Here is a 17887-nt window from a genome sequence, read left to right on the forward strand (position 1 = left end):
TTATGATTCGGCTTGCTTGCGCAATTCCTTTTCTGTAAAATCTGCTGGCTTACCTAAAAGGCTGCATATATCGCACACATTCGTCATATACGCATTATGATACTTCTTGCTGGATGGAGCTGCGTCTTTTCTTTCGAACCCTATATCCGGGCCACATTGAATTTCCCTTCCGACACGCTCGTGCATGGTCATTGGTCGCTCAGTGTTCTGTTCAGCTGTGCCTTTCAGTATATAGAACACGCGCCAAGATTGTGATGAAATTTGTGATACGATCACCTTTTAATTTTCCTACGTATTGATCCGTCCTTTCGTTCTTGCATACGTGGTCTTGTTCAGACTCCTTCTGATGGGCAATTTTTATTATCTCTTCTGATGCCTATTTTGATTTGCCTAAGCTGGCTATTTTGGTGTTAGTAGGCCGTATGTAGATTCCTCTCTCTGCCAACGAGAACGACTTTCAGTGGAACGTTCTTATGTTGTGTATGCGTGTGTGACTGCGATTTGTTTACCGCGTTACTTTTTTTTACATCTCTCTCTCTTTCAACCCCACATAATCACCAACCACAGTGCAAGTGTAACGTTCCTCAATGTCTTCCTCTCCTCTCTATATATATCGGGGCATACTTCGCCGAAAGTATACATCTTCGATTACAACCCTCATTCGTCAGTTGGCAAAGGAAAAAAAGACTAAAAAAACTAATTTGCCGCTGTGCAGACACACGTGAAATAAGTTGTGGCGGATTAGAAATTAAATTGTACAAGAACTTTAAGACACCTCGTCCTTGTTATATTCCATATTTTTTTCTGTGATAATCAATGTTGTATCACTGAATTCTTGCTGTTGTATATCTGATAGTTACAAAAAATCATAAACGATTGTGATGCAACACACTGTTTCTCAATCGCAGTATATCTCATTTAACCTGTTTCGATGAACCGGCGAGGCGATAAAGACAGGCACGCAGTAAAAATTCGCTGAATGGATCACTTTGCTGAAACGTGTAAGTGGACGGACAAAGCGGCTGAATGCGACCGCAAACACTTATAGTTTCTTATACGATAGCCACCGTTCCCATTTCAAGTTAATTCATTCACAATCATAGAATAAACCGTATAGCACTTTTTGGGCACTCGGCCAGCTTTGTATGAATCGTTTGAGAAGGCGTTCATCTTGCGGCAAATTAAAAAAAAAAATGCCACGATTGCTAGCACGACCGTTAAGATGGGAATGCGCCGCGCATTCTTCAAACTAAAGTTGTCCGAAACCCAAGCTGGATTAGATTGTCCCTGCGATGTTAACCCGAAAGCACACGATTGAAGCAGGTAGCCCGAAGAAAGTTCATGTTGTCATAGTTACGAACACATCTTACTTGGAACCATCGTTGAGAAGTATGAGGCATATATATATATATGAGATATAACAGACAGTAATGCCAAGGAATGTACAGGGGAAGTTATTAGAACCAATGGAATGTAAATAAGAAGAAAGAAGAAAGAAAAGTGGATGAAAAAATTACCAACTGTGAGCAGGAATCGAACCTACGACGAGGTTCGATTCCTGCTCACAGTTGGTAACTTTTTCATCCACTTTTCTTTCTTCTTTCTTCTTATTTACATTCCATTGGTTCTAATAACTTCCCCTGTACATTCCTTGGCATTACTGTCTGTTATATCTCATTAATATTGTGTTAAAACACGGAAAAACGAGCCCTTAGGTATACACTTCTTTCCCTTATTTTATATATATATATATATATATATATATATATATATATATATATATATATATATATATATATATATATATATATATATATATATATATATATATATATATATATATATAACAAAACTTTCATCCCTGCTCTCTCTCAGAGCACGACCGCGTATTCTCCGCCGCGATTATCCAATGACGGGCGATCCCGGCCTCAGTGATCGCGTTTCGAGTGGAGGCAAGACTATAGGGTACATTTGCTTTGCAGTTTGCCGCAACTTGTGAATATTCGCACAACGTCGTAACTTATAACCATATCAAGGTTCTGGGCCGTAACCCCCCCCCCCCCCCGAGGAAAAAAAACAACAATATTGTACAGGTCCTGCCGAAATATTATTTTTTTTAATTGTTAGAGACATTGGCATACATTTCAATTCAGAGGACTAAGATGTGCACATATTTTGAAAAATTAAAGTTGTGAAATAAACGGACGCATCTTATAACCGTGGGTTGGTGCACCCGTCGGTGGCCTATGTGAATGTGTGCTGCGAAGTTTCTATAGGGAGCGTTACCTTGGTGTGTGTTCAAAAGTTGTTGTTTCGAGAAGCCTCACTTTTTTTCTTTTTTCCCTTTTTTTTGTTGTTTGGATGTGCATGCCAGCAGCGTTAACCGTCCGTTTCTCGCGTGGTTTATCGTACACCGCCGAGATGTTAAGATGATGCCGCTGCAACAGAGTTATATGCCTATACAGCTGAACTCGGAGTATGCCTGCATCGTTACACTGTCAACAAAAATAGATTTCACACAAAGCCACATTTTTATATATTATACTGTGCAACTATAACAGTTGCAACAACAGCAAAAAAACGCTGTGAGCACTTTGAACAAGCTTTCTATTTCAAATAGCTATACAACGAAGCCGGGCCATTCCAGCAGACGTTGTGCTGGCCAATGATTGAACTCATCAGAGATGTCGCAATAGTTTCCGAATAAGGCTCCGCTGGTTATAGCGCACGGGCGCGAACAGCTGCTGGTTGTCTCCTCGTGAAAGCCCTCCTCAGCTTTGCCTGCAGTCAAAGAAATTTCCTCTTGATATGTGGAAGCTGCAAATGTCTTTGGTTATTTCGGCCATTTGCGAAGCACAAATGACCAACTTGAAATACGAAACCATAAAGTAGGTGTCATCACCCTTATCAGCATGTATGATGCTTTTATAACCGCTCTGTTTCTTCGTTTTACGACCGCTTGTTCTTGCATTTCGTAGATTTCAACTCTATAGCGTTAAAGGCAACTCCGGCCATTTTTCGAGGTCAACGGATCTAAATGAAATTCACTGGGTACGCTCATATGCATGCTTGCGCCATTCAGGCCGAATTGAAAGCTTGAGAGTATCGCACATATACTTTGATGGGGTGGGTCGTGCGTCTCCTCTATGTAGCACCTCTCGTTTTAGTGCATGGAAAGCCCACTTGACAGTGGTACTTGTATATGATGAATATACGATGAAAAGATCCGAGATTGCGGTACTTGGAGTGTTACTGGATGGATGGACAGCATACAGACAGACAGACAGACAGACAGACAGACAGACAGACAGACAGACAGACAGACAGACGGACGGACGGGCGGACGGACGGACGGACGGACAGACAGACAGACGGACGGACGGACAGGCGGACGGACGGACAGACGGACAGACCATACAGGCTGGCAGGCAGGCAGTGGCGGATCTAGAGGGCGGCGGTATAAAGGCGATCACCCCCCCCCCCTCCCCCAAGTCTGTCAGCAACTCCTCCCCCTCTCTTCAGTGCTTGCCGTCCACCTGCTATCCCCAGTTAGGACTAATGAGTGGGACCACTGTGAGCACACATTAACAGAATTTATGCCATTACAGGGTTTCTGGGCTAGTAAAAAATACGAATGACCACGCCCCCTCCCCGTTGTAATTGAAGCAACCCCCCCCCCCCCTAAAATGAGTGGCTGGATCCACCTCTGCAGACAGACAGACAGACAGACAGACAGACAGACAGACAGACAGACAGACGGACGGACGGACGGACTGACGGACGGACGTATGGCAAACAGACGGACAGACGGGCGGATGGATGGACGTATGGACACGGACAGTGGACGGTTAACGGTTGCTAATAAAACCCTTCAGAGCTTCGCCCCATTCATCGTCATTCACTCCGTGGATATGCTGTGATTTTTTTTTTTTCAAATGAATTTTATAGCTTGCTTACAAACCCTCACCTCCCTTGCCGGAATCAATGGCAGCATTGTGTGTGCGAAAACAGAGTCTAGAAATATACTGCCTAGTGTGCTGAGCGCGGGCTAGGAGATGGCCCCGCAGCTGATGACTGCCGGCAGCACCCGCATGGTGCGCTGCTGTGCGAGTGGGTGCACTGGCGTTCAATCCTTGCGCTCCGCAAGCGCTGCGAAGCTTTCAGGAGGCCGAGCCGCGCGAGGCCAACTATTATTTTCCTGCATTTTCGGGGTGTTTTTTTACATAATGCTTTATTGTATAAGAACTACTCGATTGCTTTCACAGTACTGGCGCTTTGCAATACCAAATGAAGATCATTTCGTGGCATACATTTCGCCATCCGCTACTGCCCGCAAAAAAAAAAAAAAAAAAAAAAGACGCAGACTCCACGTAACTTGGGAATCAATGCTATGCAAGGTGACTCTGTTGCAATTTTTTATGAAGTGAAACATTATGAAGTGGCGCTAAATATATGCAAGAAATTGGATAGTCAACACTGGAACGAGCATTGGCGTTTCACGAACATTTGGCTCTTGCGAAGTATTTCGAAGGCCCTATAGGTTAAGGGGGTGATCGTGTGGGCACCCAGACGTAGGCGATTCGATAGATAGATAGATAGATAGATAGATAGATAGATAGATAGATAGATAGATAGATAGATAGATAGATAGATAGATAGATAGATAGATAGATAGATAGATAGATAGATAGATAGATAGATAGATAGATAGATAGATAGATAGATAGATAGATAGATAGATAGATAGATAGATAGATAGATAGATTGATAGATGCTCAAAGTGGTTGCAGTATATATACGCAAAGAAATTATTTTTAAAAACCATTGGGAGTATAACCACCAGAGTTATTTTTTAAAATGTGCTTTGTGCTTGGTAGCAAGAATTATCACAGAAGACCCTAAACCTTTACCTCTTAGCCTGCATTCCATTATGATTCGAGTGAAAACAAAGAATGATAACATGTGATCGTTATCATTGTGACACTCGCCGCATATGATACTCGAAACGTTGTTGAAAAGGGAGTACGACGTTCACATGGGAGAAAAACTGTGTGAATGTAATTCGAAAGGGTATTTTCGATTTTTTAGATAAGTATTAATACTTATAATTTTGCCTAAACGGCGATTTTATTCCCGACACCGTTCACCCTAATCCGAAAAGATAGTTCGGTGGAGTCACTCTAAGAATGCTTTTCTCTCACGGCAGCCTTCGCATTCAGCCTTCTGTCTGCCCTCTTGATTCTACTTTTTTCATTCAGGAAACCGTGCTAGATCCATTAGTGCGGGGAACACGGCACCTTTTTTTTGTTCGACCGATAACTTCTTTGACTCAGCGGCACAATACACGTCCTTTCTTTGCATTGCCGCTTAGCTTTTAACATCTCAGGGTGTTGCAGTGTACATATGGCGCCGTCGAACTTCACAGTAAATCAGATTGCAGCTGTCACACACTGATTTTAAACGTGGCGAGGCTCGGGCAGCAACAGGACCAGAGGAATTTCGCGCGTTCGTGCACCCTCTCGACACGCAGCGCCGCTTGTGGCATCTGAGTGCAGTCATCACATGCGCGGCCAGCCTCTCTCGTACGGAATGCGCGCGCTCAGCACACCAGGCAGTATATTTCTAGACACTGTAGTGCGACGTTGATTTTTGCAAAGCGGAAGTGACGGAACAGATGTGCCACTGCCTGCACGTCGCTTGCCTGCTATGAATTGTGTGGGTTTGGCCGGCTTTTTTGGATGAGCCCGCGATTTTCTTTTTCCGTGTTGGTGGGCATGCTATGGGTAGCAAGTGGTGTTGCATTGGGAGCCGCACATGATTCGCCATATATTCACCATAACAGAGTAAGCGTTTTGGCCGATCGCCGCAGGCACCAACTTGGGCTGCCTGGACAAGTGCTACCATCAGGCGGCGTTATTCGCAACCATGCAGATTCTGGCAACGTATTACGTAACACATAGAAGTGCACTCGGTTGGATTTCCATTTTGGCATTGCGGTTTTTTTTTGCTAATTAAAAATTATTTTCGATTTTGTTGAGCATTTTAGCTATCGGGCGCATGACAACAGTGTCTCAGGAACATGACAACACCATTACCCAGACACGGTCAAAAATCGCCCGAGTTGGCCTTTAAAAGCTCGTTTCGCAGAAACTACACCATCAGTGTCGTTGGTTCTCAGTGAGAAATCATCATCTTGTGCGTATAGGCGAACAATTAAGAAATTCAAATAAAATAAAAAAGAAAAAAAAACAATAAAAAACACCGGGTTGAGTGAGGATACAACCCGGGTTGTTTTCATGGCAAGCAGCTGTTCTACCACTCAGCAACGCATCTTCTTGTTTTCTTTCTATTTCTCGCCAGTTTCAGTCTCCTCCATGTATCAGCCACTGAAAATAGCTTCCTCTCTCGTTCGTGAGGTAGAATTAGAGAACTGAAAATAAAATGAATAATAAAAACACCAAGCGGAGTGAGAATCGAAACTGGGCTGTTGGCGTGGCAAGCATGTGTTCTACAACTCAGCCACGTCTCTGCTTGAAAGCATATTGAAAATAACTTCTCCTTGGAAACGCAGTGAAAACATCTTGCTTTACAAACACTAGCGTCCGGTATACGACGTGTAATACAACATGTAATATTGCAGTAATATGGCTCGGTGCAAGCGTACATTGCAATCTCCCGTCAAAACGTGTGGTTATCATAACGACTTCGTAAGCCCCCCCCCCCCCCCCCCTCATTACAAAAGGCACACACGTTACTGCTCGTATATATATACTCTCTAAGACCACGAAGTGGATGCGTTGCAAGACCGAAAGCATTTCAGGCGCATGGTTTAGAGCCCGGTATATCCATTGCACAGAATGCAATCATATCGCAAAGCTTTCCTGACGTAGGTCACTTTCAACTTTATCGATTATCAACTTCATCAACATCGTACAATAAAGATGAGGCATAAGTGATTGAAATCCGCACTATAAGGAAAGGATATCGCTATCGTTTTTAACTCAAGGGCATCGGACACCCAATTTGGAAACTCGAGGTGCTTGTGTTGTTTGATAGTGCTGCATGCGGGGCTGCCTCTGAGCAATTATATATTAATGGTGAGCATAGCCTAGAAAATATATTACTTCAGTTTTAAAGTATAGAGTGCATGCTCATCCGATGATTCGGGTGCAATCTTCATTTTCTGTGGTTTCACGCAGACAGGTGCTGTCCTTGTGACGTTGCAGAGCTCATGCAAATAGTATTGCGGCGCAAGAAAACATTTGCGGGGCACGCACAATACTCAGACTGCAGCACCCGGCGTGAACTATTGTTCGTCACCCCTCTCACTGTGTGTTGTCGGGCTGCTCTCAAGGTGGTTTAGGCTGCTTACGCCAGGAATGCTTTTCTTTTTTTTTTCTTGTGAAGGGGACACGCTCAAAGCACCCACATCGTTTCATGCGTCACCGCGCCCGTGGGTCCCCCTATTTGAAAAGAGCGCGTTTCAACGTCCCCGAAGCTTCATCACACGTTTATTCTCAGGCTCTGCTCCGCTGTAGGGCGCTAGTTTCCTGTGGTATTTAGGCGGGCGTTTCGAACTGCCGCAAGATCGTTCTGAGTTAACGACACCGACATTACTTATACGATGCGTTAGAGCATTGACGATATAAGTCTGACACTACGAGATGCCAAGGTATACAAATTACTGTAAAAAGAACTATCAAACAAAACTTTCACTTTCGTGGGTTTTTTAATGGGGAACTCCGACGAGTTTTCGATATTCGTCGATTTCAATGAAACTTTGAACATGTGTTCTCTTCGGCTACGTGTTGATATGTGCCAAAATATATTGTTATGGTGCATCATCAACAAGAGCAAGTATGGCACTTTGCGAAGACAAAAAACACGTGGATTCGAACCCACGTGCGGCCAGATACCCACCGGTTTCGCGAAATGGGCACAGGCGTCTTCGTCGTCTTCGCCAAGTGCCACGCTTGCTCCTGTCGATGATGCACCGTAACAATATGACCGTAAATCATTTAGTTTTTTTAGAAAACAAATATTGAAATTTGGTGGCCAATTCTGTAATCACACATGTAAATGCGGGCCATGGACCCTGTGTAATTGACGTTAAGTGCCTACTCTTCTTTTCAACCCCACCATGTCCATCAGACGGATGCACATGGGTTTTCTGACGACGACGCGAGCACAGTTTAGTTTTGTCAGCGTGCTAGTCGTCCTTTATACGTCGGGTCTTACATGTACAGTATGAAGCAAGGAGGAGAACGATTCGGGGCACGTCTGATGCTTCGCGCGCCAGCAGGTCGAAATCAAAAGACGATGCTTGCGCGCTCAGATAGCAGCTACAACCACCGCTGAACTTGTCACTGGTAAGTTCAGACGAGCCGGTATACAGCTTGATTCTGCGTCGGATGACATCGCCAACTTGCTTTTCGCGCCGGAAGAGGCACGTGAGCTGTATTTATGCCCTGCCAGCCGTGGCGGCGTGTATCAGGTTTAATGACGTCACCGAATACGAATTTTGTGACGTCATACGATACCCACAATGTAGAACAGAGGTGCTCCTTGTTTCGGCTGCTGTTTTGATTCATCGTTCATTATTTAGTTAAAACGATTGACAAGTGTCCGGGTGAAATGAACCACCCTATTTGTGGCTGGACTATCTATACTATATGGAAACGATATTGGCTCAGTATGGTTCAAAACAAACCAGAGTTTCCTTTCAAAGCAGAGCCTAAGGGTCCCCCATTTTTTTTTTCCATGGGACTTCAGTGGGCAGTGAATACTTGCCAGTGGTTTCTTCTTCGTGTTTTATTGTAATTTTTCTTTACTTCGTGCGCGCACGTCTTTTTCGGGGGCATTGATAATAAATAATTTCCAATTGTTTCATTATTAAGATAAACACACGCAGTTTCGCCACAAGGGTGAACTATCAATGCAATAGCCACAGATTGGAATATTATATGAACAGCAACTTTGGGAAATATTAAATGTAGTCAGAATGGGCTTGATGAGTTGTGCTGCGGTGTGGCCAGACAGACCCATATGTGAAGGGAAATATTGGATGACCGCGAGAAGCAGCAAACTGTAAAGTGACGGTGTTGAAGATAAGCGGCCCCGGATGCACAGCACTCCACCTTGCAAAGCAGCACTTGCATTGCTGAAAAGCCGGCCCAGCAGAACGCTCCTCCGGTTTAGGTGAACTGACCTTTTTCTCAAATATTTTCAGCGCGGGAGGACGTCTCTCCGTTCTCGCCGGCCTCCTTTTACGCCGCCGCTTGGCGTCTCTGTGCGCGCATAGCCACGGAGAGAGGGTTGACCCTCGAGGACGTGGACCCACATTCTGTGGTCGCACCCGATCCTCTTGCAACAAGATCACGCGCAGCAGAGAGCTCTCGCCCATCACAGGCGCCAAAAGAAGCAGACGGCACCCACAGCTGGGAAACTTGCAACGCAGGCTCCCTCCGAGCCTGCTGTCACCACAGCCTCCCCCAACTCAAGTCCTCCTGACATCCAACACCACCAAATCCAACACCACCATCGCCCGCGGGCGCGCAAGGGGAGAGCCAGGGCACCCTTTCTCGAGCGGACTCAACAGATACCGAAACCTCGTCCGTCTCCACCTCTTCTTGGGAGAAAAACGCGCCTCCCTCGTCACCTGCAACGTCAGACACAACGGGCGTGCCAAGGGATGTCGCCACTCCGTGCTTCAGCCCCCCCCCCCCCCCCCCCCGAAGTCAACCCGACCGTGGCGCCCGAGCCTGTCGCACCTACCTCCCCCATATCCGTGAGGAAACGCGGCGGCACTATTATGATTAGACCGGTGGGGAAGAAATCAAATTTCCTCGCCACGTCTCGTGACTCGATCGCGGCGTTTCTCTCCGTATTCACCACCGCCCGACGTGCCCGCGTAAACTTTCAACGCAACCTCGTTGCCGTGGACGTTGAACAGGCTGTGGACCCTGCATCCTCGAGGTTCGGATAATCTGCTCTCTGAACGTCAGGCCCAAGCTCCTCACGGACAACACCTGCGTGGGGGTCGTCTACGAGGTCGACGAGGACTTAGATGCCGCTGACATCGCTACAAACATTGACTCGGTCGTTCCGGTCGTCTCGTGTGCACGCCGTGGCAGATGTGTCACCATCACTTTTGAGGGAACCGCCATGCCAGCGGAGGTTTTTCTCTTCAAACTTCACAGGCCGTTGCGCCTGCGCTTGCCCCGGCCCCTTCGGTGCGCCCGTTGCGGCCGTTTCGACCACGCCACGAACACCTGCTCGCGAGATGACGACCGCTGCCTCCGGTGTATACCGGCAGCCACCCCAAAGCACCGTGACCCGCTGAGCGCCCTCGCTGTATCAACTGCAGCGGCACCCATCCAGCCAACGAGCCGCGCTGCCCAACCTGGCAGATCCAGCACAAGGCCGCCGTCATCACTGCCTCTTCAGATGGCCCAGTGACACGCCATCAAGCGTTGGAGAAGGCCAGGTCCGCTGTGGACATCAACAAGCGTAGCAGCGCGGCTTTCGTGAAGGGTCGTTCCCTTCGCGACGCTCTCGTCGGTGGCGGCCGAACCACTTCCGAGACCACCCCCCATCTCTCCACCACGGTCGCTCGATGAAAAAGCGCATGGTGCACGCCTCCACCATGGCCTTTGAGATGGCGGGTGCGTGGCGTGTTTCTCTGTGCCTCCACCATTGCAACTTGGAAGTGTGGCAGCTTGGGCTAGTTGGTATGGCATGACGATAGTTATAGCGCGAGCACAAAACGACGACACAGAGACAAGAAGGACACGAAGTTGGAAGTTAGCGCTCGTGTCCTTCGTGTCCTTCTTGTCTCTGTGTCGTCGTTTTGTTCTCGCGCTATAACTATCGTCCACCATTGCCTTTGAGATAGCGGGCAACCACGGCTTCACCCCCTCCTCCCACTTCGCTAGCTTCGTCTGCCGACCCGAAGGACGCAGTGACGGCGGTCTTAGCAGCCGCGGTCCGTGCCGTGTTTGTGCTGCCAGCTGATTCAGCGGTGCGTGGACTTGGTGCTGCAGCTCTTGCTGCACACGATTCCGTCGTGCCGAGGATGTAGCCGGTTGCACTGCGACCACATCGAGGCCACCAGGACTCTCACCTGTGAGTTCAACGGAACTCCTTCTTTTTCTTTTTTTTTCGGGCTTGGGCTATGCGCTTAGGCGAGTGTTTCGCGCACTCCCCTCCTTTAACGCACCTCTTCGCCTCATCTGCTTCTTCGGCGAATATTTTTCGCCGCCCTTCTCGGCGGCTTTTGTGGACGGTAACGGGTTCTCGCAGCAGTTCGGGCGCGCGCTGTGTAATGCGGAGGGAGTCTGTCTTTTTTTTTTTTGCTGAACCTGCCTCCCATTCTTTCTCTCTCTCCCTTTCAACCTCTTTTCCCTTCTCCCCGTACGCCACTACTGATGTGTCCTCCCCTAAGAGAGACAGTTGCGGGGTGTTCTTTTTTTTCTTTATACTTTTTTATTTAGAATAAACTTTACAGGCCCTGTCGGGCATTCAGTAAGGGGGGCAATGACACAGTAACAGGTGAAATACAACAGAAACCGCTCTAAAATATATTTAAAGCAACTGCACAATAAACAAGAACGTGGTGAACAAGCAGAACAGTAAAACTTAGTAAACAAACAAAACAAAAATAAAAAACAGATTAAGTAAAAAGTGCGTCGAGACGATCACGAAATATCTTATGGTCGCTTATTGAAACAATTTCAACTTGAAACCACTTCCCCCAGAACGCATTGTAGTATCAGCACTGCACGGGCCGATCTTTCCGGCCCGGCCCGCCCGAGCCCGGCCCGGTGTTTTTAAATACGGCGCGGCCGGCCTGGCCAGCCGGGCCGGGTGCACGGTGTACCCAACGTACACCGTGCACCTTTTCACGCTCAAAACAAGAAGCTTCTCTCACCCATTCTACTTGCCCCAGTCGCCGCCACCACAGTGCCATAGATCGGTCAAAGCGAGCCACACCTCTCAGCGAGCGAGCCACCGTCTTCGCTGATCCCTTTAGATGCAAATCAAGTCGTCTTCATGTAACAGCCTTCCATCTTTCAGTGTTGTGTCCTAAAGCAAGGTCGGACTATGGGCTTCCAAAACTCTATTAGAGCGCCGAAGTGAACCAGCTGCATGGCAGCTCCTTCAGTGCTCCTCGTCGAACGAGGCGTGTCGGGTGTCCGGAGCGCGATTCCCTGCAGGGACCGAGAACGCGAGTGGATTGCCTGGCCGCCGATGCCCGAAGGCCTCGGTGCGAGCACGGGAGCGAAGTCTGGCCGTCTCTGGCTCTCGGTTTTGGTTGCAGGCTTGCAGCTCGCGGCAGTGACAATGCAGGAGAATCATAGGATGCGTGGTTCAGAAAGCAAAAAAAAAAAAACGGTTGCAATGGTGGGGAATAAAAGGTGAAATATTAAAAAGAAAACCTTTCAACATGTGCAGCACCAGTGTGGAAGGTCAGTTAACGTGGATCAGGCATATTTTATTGCTTCAGGAGCCTTCATTTGTGAAGGCGTTAGTTTTTCAGTCAACTAAACAAGTTGAATATCAAGTTCAAACAACAAAGCCAAACAGTGTACACATGCCATTATACCGATATATTTGAGGCCCGGGCCTAATGTGGGCCTGACTCAGGCCCGAGCTCGTGTGGAGCACAGGGGCGTATAGCCAGGAAGTAGCACACCGGACGCGTGCCTCCCCCCCCCCCCCCCCGAAAAAATTTTCTGGCTACGCGCCTGCTCGAGCCCAAAGATCACGGGCCAGAGTCCGGCTCTGGCCTGGTCTAACAATACACGGACCGGCCCATGCAGTGCTCTAACACGGAGTCCCTTGTCGAAACTATACACACATTGTTTAGCAGATCGACTTCAAGACAGTGCCCTCGAAGGCTAAACTAGAATCAGCGCACATGCAAAAGGTCACTGTATATGCAAAGGATAAAGCTCCCGAAACTTCGCTCTTAAACTCCGCTCGCGAGTGGAGGAGGAGAGCGAGCGACGCTTTCATCCTCTGCTCTCGTTTCTCCTCGGTGTCCTCTCCTTCGCACTCTCTTTTCGAACGAGGTGCCACTTGCCTTTTCTCCTGCGTAGCTGAAGCCCTTTCGCGAATAGTGTGCTTAGGGTTGGACACTTTGGAGAGGATATGGAGGAGAGTGTCGCTACTTTCTCTAATGATTGATATGTGGGGTTTAACGTCCCAAAACCACCATATGATTATGAGAGACGCCATAGTGGAGGGCTCCGGAAATTTCGACCACCTGGGGTTCTTTAACGTGCACCCAAATCTGAGCACACGGGCCTACATCATTTCCGCCTCCATCGCAAATGCCGCTACTTTCTCTATATTAAGTGGTTTCAGCGTGTATGGGCTGGCAGTGCGCTGTGAGCATTCGTGCCAGCCTTCTAACTCATCTTAAATTTATCTAAATGAGTGTAAGACTGGCCCATGAGAATTCTGTGTAATTTTATATATGGTATAGAATATGTGCAGATAGCCCACACATTAACTGTCAATAAAAATAACAGCTCGCTTGCACGCTGTCGACGCGGGAGGGCGAAGTCGCCGATGGCCAATTAGCGTTTGGTGAGGCACCTATTTCAGTTTAGTAATGCTCTATCCGCGTTTTTAGCTTCGGATCTGTGTAAGCGAATAGAACCTCATTCAATCAGTCACGATAGAAAGTTAATTAGAACGATCGTTTGTTTCTGCTTATAAATATTCATACTTTTCGCTATGAATGTCGTGCACGGTGGGGGATACGGCCGTAATCCTAACGTACCGTACGGCTACAGTATTGTGGCTTTAGTCGTGGCACGTGAATGAGAAGGAAGCGCGATGTTTTGTACACAAAAATGACTAAGCGCTTAGCGAGTCAGTGCAAGTGCCGTTTATATGATCGGTAGCGCTAGTCTTCTTTTCTATTATTAAACGTGTCGGATAGACTTTTTGATCTCACAAAGCACATAACATACGCATTATAAACACATGAACTACAATATGGTTGGTTGTCACAACTGCGGAGACACTCGAATCTGCGCTTCAAAACAAGCAAGTGCTGACAGATCATTAACGTTACTTATATGACATGAACAAATGAACGTTCATGTGCAGTCTCGCAGTGTGGTGTAGTGATATCGCGTCGTGCTCGCAATCTGTTGTCCATATAGAAGTTGAAATTTGGAGTCTAATACATACATTTTTTTTCAGCTGTTACTTTTTTGTTGTAGCGTTCGTAATTAGCCGTTCTTACGGTCTGGGCGTGAGGAAATTTGTAAGAAACAATTAAAACTCCTAATTTCGGACAAAGTTCTGCTTTTTTTAGGTGTGCTACTCCCTTCGGTGGGGTCATACTCTGCTCCGGGCAGCGTTCCGGTACTCTGTTGAGGTGGAGTACACTGTAAGCAAAAATTATCCGAGTTTGGGTTTTTTCCGGCTCATGACCTCTGAAAACTCCCTCGCGTTTAAAATTACTACCTCGCGTAGGAGTAAAAGATGGTACATGACATAGTTTTACCACCACCTCTCAGGCAAGTAGTAAAAGGATGTCAAAATCCAGTTTTACCACTTAGGGAGTTTTCTATCACGTGATTTTTAACCTGCGTTTCAGAGTTTATTACCACGTGACTGCAAGGTGCAGCTGCTTCGGCGGCTTTTGCCCCATACCCCCCCTTGTGACGCTCTCAGTGAACACTGAAGGTACGCGAAGCCCACAGATGTTTCTTTTTTGTTTTTGTTTTTTTTTTCATCGCCGTGCCTCTGGACGGACCTCGAGTCAGCGCACTTTTACTGGAACTGGGGGCAGCATAAGCACAACAAGCTAGAACAGCATTCTTTGAACGAAAAAAAAATGAAAAAGACGGGGGGGGGGGGGCCTCTCAAAAGAGAAAAAAAAAGAAAGAAAACCTGCTGTGGAAAGTTGTCCTGCATATTTTCGCAAATGGTTGCTTTTGCTCGGCGGTGGCTTTGGAGACAGACAGTGCAAGAAGCTCGGTATCTGTGTGTCTGGTTGGGCTGATGGATCTCACGTGTTTCCTACATCATCGAGCGACCGTGCTCTTCCGAGCGCCTCCGAACCTGCACGTCGCGGATATCTCCAGTTCGCGGATATCTCCAGATCTGCCAGTGGTAACAAAATCAATCTGGTGTCATCGTCCGTGCTTGCCTGCTGGAGAAGCAATAAGCAAAATGCTTCACTCTGTCGTCGGCACCGAGCCGCGGCCACCAGTGACCAGTGGGAGTGTGTCGCCGGGGCAGGTGAAAGAAGCATCGCATATATTTTGTTCCACAGTAGGCGATGTCTGCACGAGTAAAGTGCTGCCCGAATTGCCCACCTCATGCACCAACTGTTCTCAAACATGTAGCACGAAGCCGATACGAGGCAGACGGAACCAACAAGCGGCGGCCGGTGAGCACGAAGAAAACCCGGATGGTGGTCTTTCGTTGGAAGTATGCATACACCGCCCCGTGCCCGCAAGATAGCGGTCACGTGTTCATTTGTGTTTGAAATGACGACGAAATTCGCACAGGATATGTGTTCTGTGATCGCCAGCTGTGTTTCATCGGATAGCCGTGCTCCTCGAAAAGGCCTAGAACGCCGTCGGTAAGCAGCTTGTATGCAGGCGTGGACCGCTCTTCTACGCCCGTTGTGATGAATACGTGCTGCTACTGTGTTTGTGCACCGTCGCCGAATGAAAATCATTGAGCTACCATGCTTTGTGCGTACTTAGGTATATTTTATAGACTTGTGCATCAGCAGTGCTAACACGCGTGGGGCAAAGAGCCCGGTGTGCCAAGCAATTATTGGATAATCAAAAAGGTGAGATCGTGTAGATTTATAATAAAACGTCGGTGTGACATTTAGTGCCCTGCAGCCCACCTGAAGCTTACGCTTGCACCTTCAAGCGTTGTTGTTAATCGATGCAAAAAAAGAGCTCTCCTACCGGTACTACATGGCCGGTCAAAAAGTCGTGCCTATATATATACCGGATTGTCGAAGTGTAGTTGAGCAACGAGCAACGCGTGCAGCCTGTTCTAGTGGTGTATTATTCTGCATTTGTTGTGTGTGCGTGTTTGTCTGTATGTGAATCTTTGTGTCACCAATTCTGCCGTTCAATAAATTCAATCTATGCTGCTATTCAATAAATCTGTCGTCTCTGGGCGAATGCACCCGTCAATTTTTTTTTTTTACCACCAGAAATAACTCCCAGTAATCACCTCAAAAACCTTGTGAAGGTAGTAAAAATTTACTCTCTCTATACTCGCTGAAAACCTCACTGGGGTAAATATTTACTACTCTCCCTACGTTCAAAAACTTAGTTAGCACGAGAGTAAATTTTTACCTCGGTAGTAGGTGGTAAAAAAAAACCAGGAGAGGTAGTGCGCTAGAGGACAAATGGTTTAACCAGTTTTTGAGGTTATTTCAGGTCATTTTTGTTTAGTGTGTACGTTGGCGCTTTCTGAGGGATTCACTGTACTCTTCCTCAAAATAGGTGATTTACTCTGGTAAACAGTTTGAAATATGGGACAAGAAAGTACTCTCCCAGAAAGAGTGCCCAGCACTCTTAGTTTCTTGAGTGGCATAAATCACTTGTATTTGATTCATTACAACAGCTGGGTCTGTTTTGTGAAGTGGTTAAATACACTAGTCATGTTTTAGAAGTGCGAATTGAGAACATATCTGACACACGAACTTCATCGCTGAAATAACAAGCTAGCGAATGAACTATAGCGTGTCGCCGTAAGTGATTGCTTCGCGCAGGTGGCGATTTGGGCTTGTTGGTATATATTATATATTATCATGCTATATATTCATCATACTTCGCGAGAGCTCCCGTCACGGATATAAACCATCGCGCGAAATGGCACGTATACACGAGGCTCCTAATTGATGCCAGCACCGAACTACTCGAACGCTTTGCATAGCTGCCCTCGCATCGCAAGTCCGCCGGCTGATCGGTCAGCGTAAACGAGCCAGAGAAAGCAATTTTCTCGGTAATATACGAGCACACAAGAAAAACTAACGCACAGTACCAATCTTAATGTGAGCTGATGGAGTCCACTTCTGTTTATTTAAAACAGCTGCGCGGAATCTCTGAAGTTTTGCAATCACATTTTTGATCACCCTTCCGCGTGCATGCTAAGCACACACAAACCAATACTTTCAACTCGAACCAGCTGGCGCTCAACGTCAAGCAGTAAATGTAATCATGTATTGTGAACAAAAAAAAAAACAGACGCTGCAGAAGCAATAATTAAGCCTGAATGAGAAATGGCGGCGTACTACACAATTAACTGCGGCATGTGCCTTCGGCGTTAGAGCGCGCATCGAATTAAGCAAACCTCGAAGCATACTCAAAGTGAGAGACTTGCAACTTACTTCACAGTATAAAATATCGGCCGAATTTCATACTACCATGTCTTTTGTCGCAACTTGTTGCGCTTAACGGGCGGTCTCGTGAAGAGCTTTTGACCGTCACTAGACTTGTCACGGCATCAGAAGGCGTAACGGCAGCCCACGGCAACCAAACAGCGATGTCATTCTTCCGTCAAAACAGATGCGCTGTACCCCGGTGAACTGCGCTTTGAGAGCAAAGATGGCAGTCGCCAGCGACGGTAAACAAACAAACGCGGTGAGTGGCCCCACGTGACGGCATCTGGCCAATACCGAGGCGGCGCGCCAGCCTCGGAGAAGCCAGAGGAGGGAGAAGAAAGAGGATGTGCGCGGATAACCACATACGTGCTCGCAACCCGGCCGCAGATTAGGCGCCTTCTTTCTCTTATAACCACTGCCACCACTACTTTGGGAAGTTTCAGGGGCTTTAGGCTATAGGGTAACGTTCCTGAACGCTTTTCTTCCGTTTTTTTTTATTTTTTGGAA

This window comes from Rhipicephalus microplus, chromosome X (genome assembly GCF_043290135.1).
Source record: "Rhipicephalus microplus isolate Deutch F79 chromosome X, USDA_Rmic, whole genome shotgun sequence".
NCBI classification, from domain to species: domain Eukaryota; kingdom Metazoa; phylum Arthropoda; class Arachnida; order Ixodida; family Ixodidae; genus Rhipicephalus; species Rhipicephalus microplus.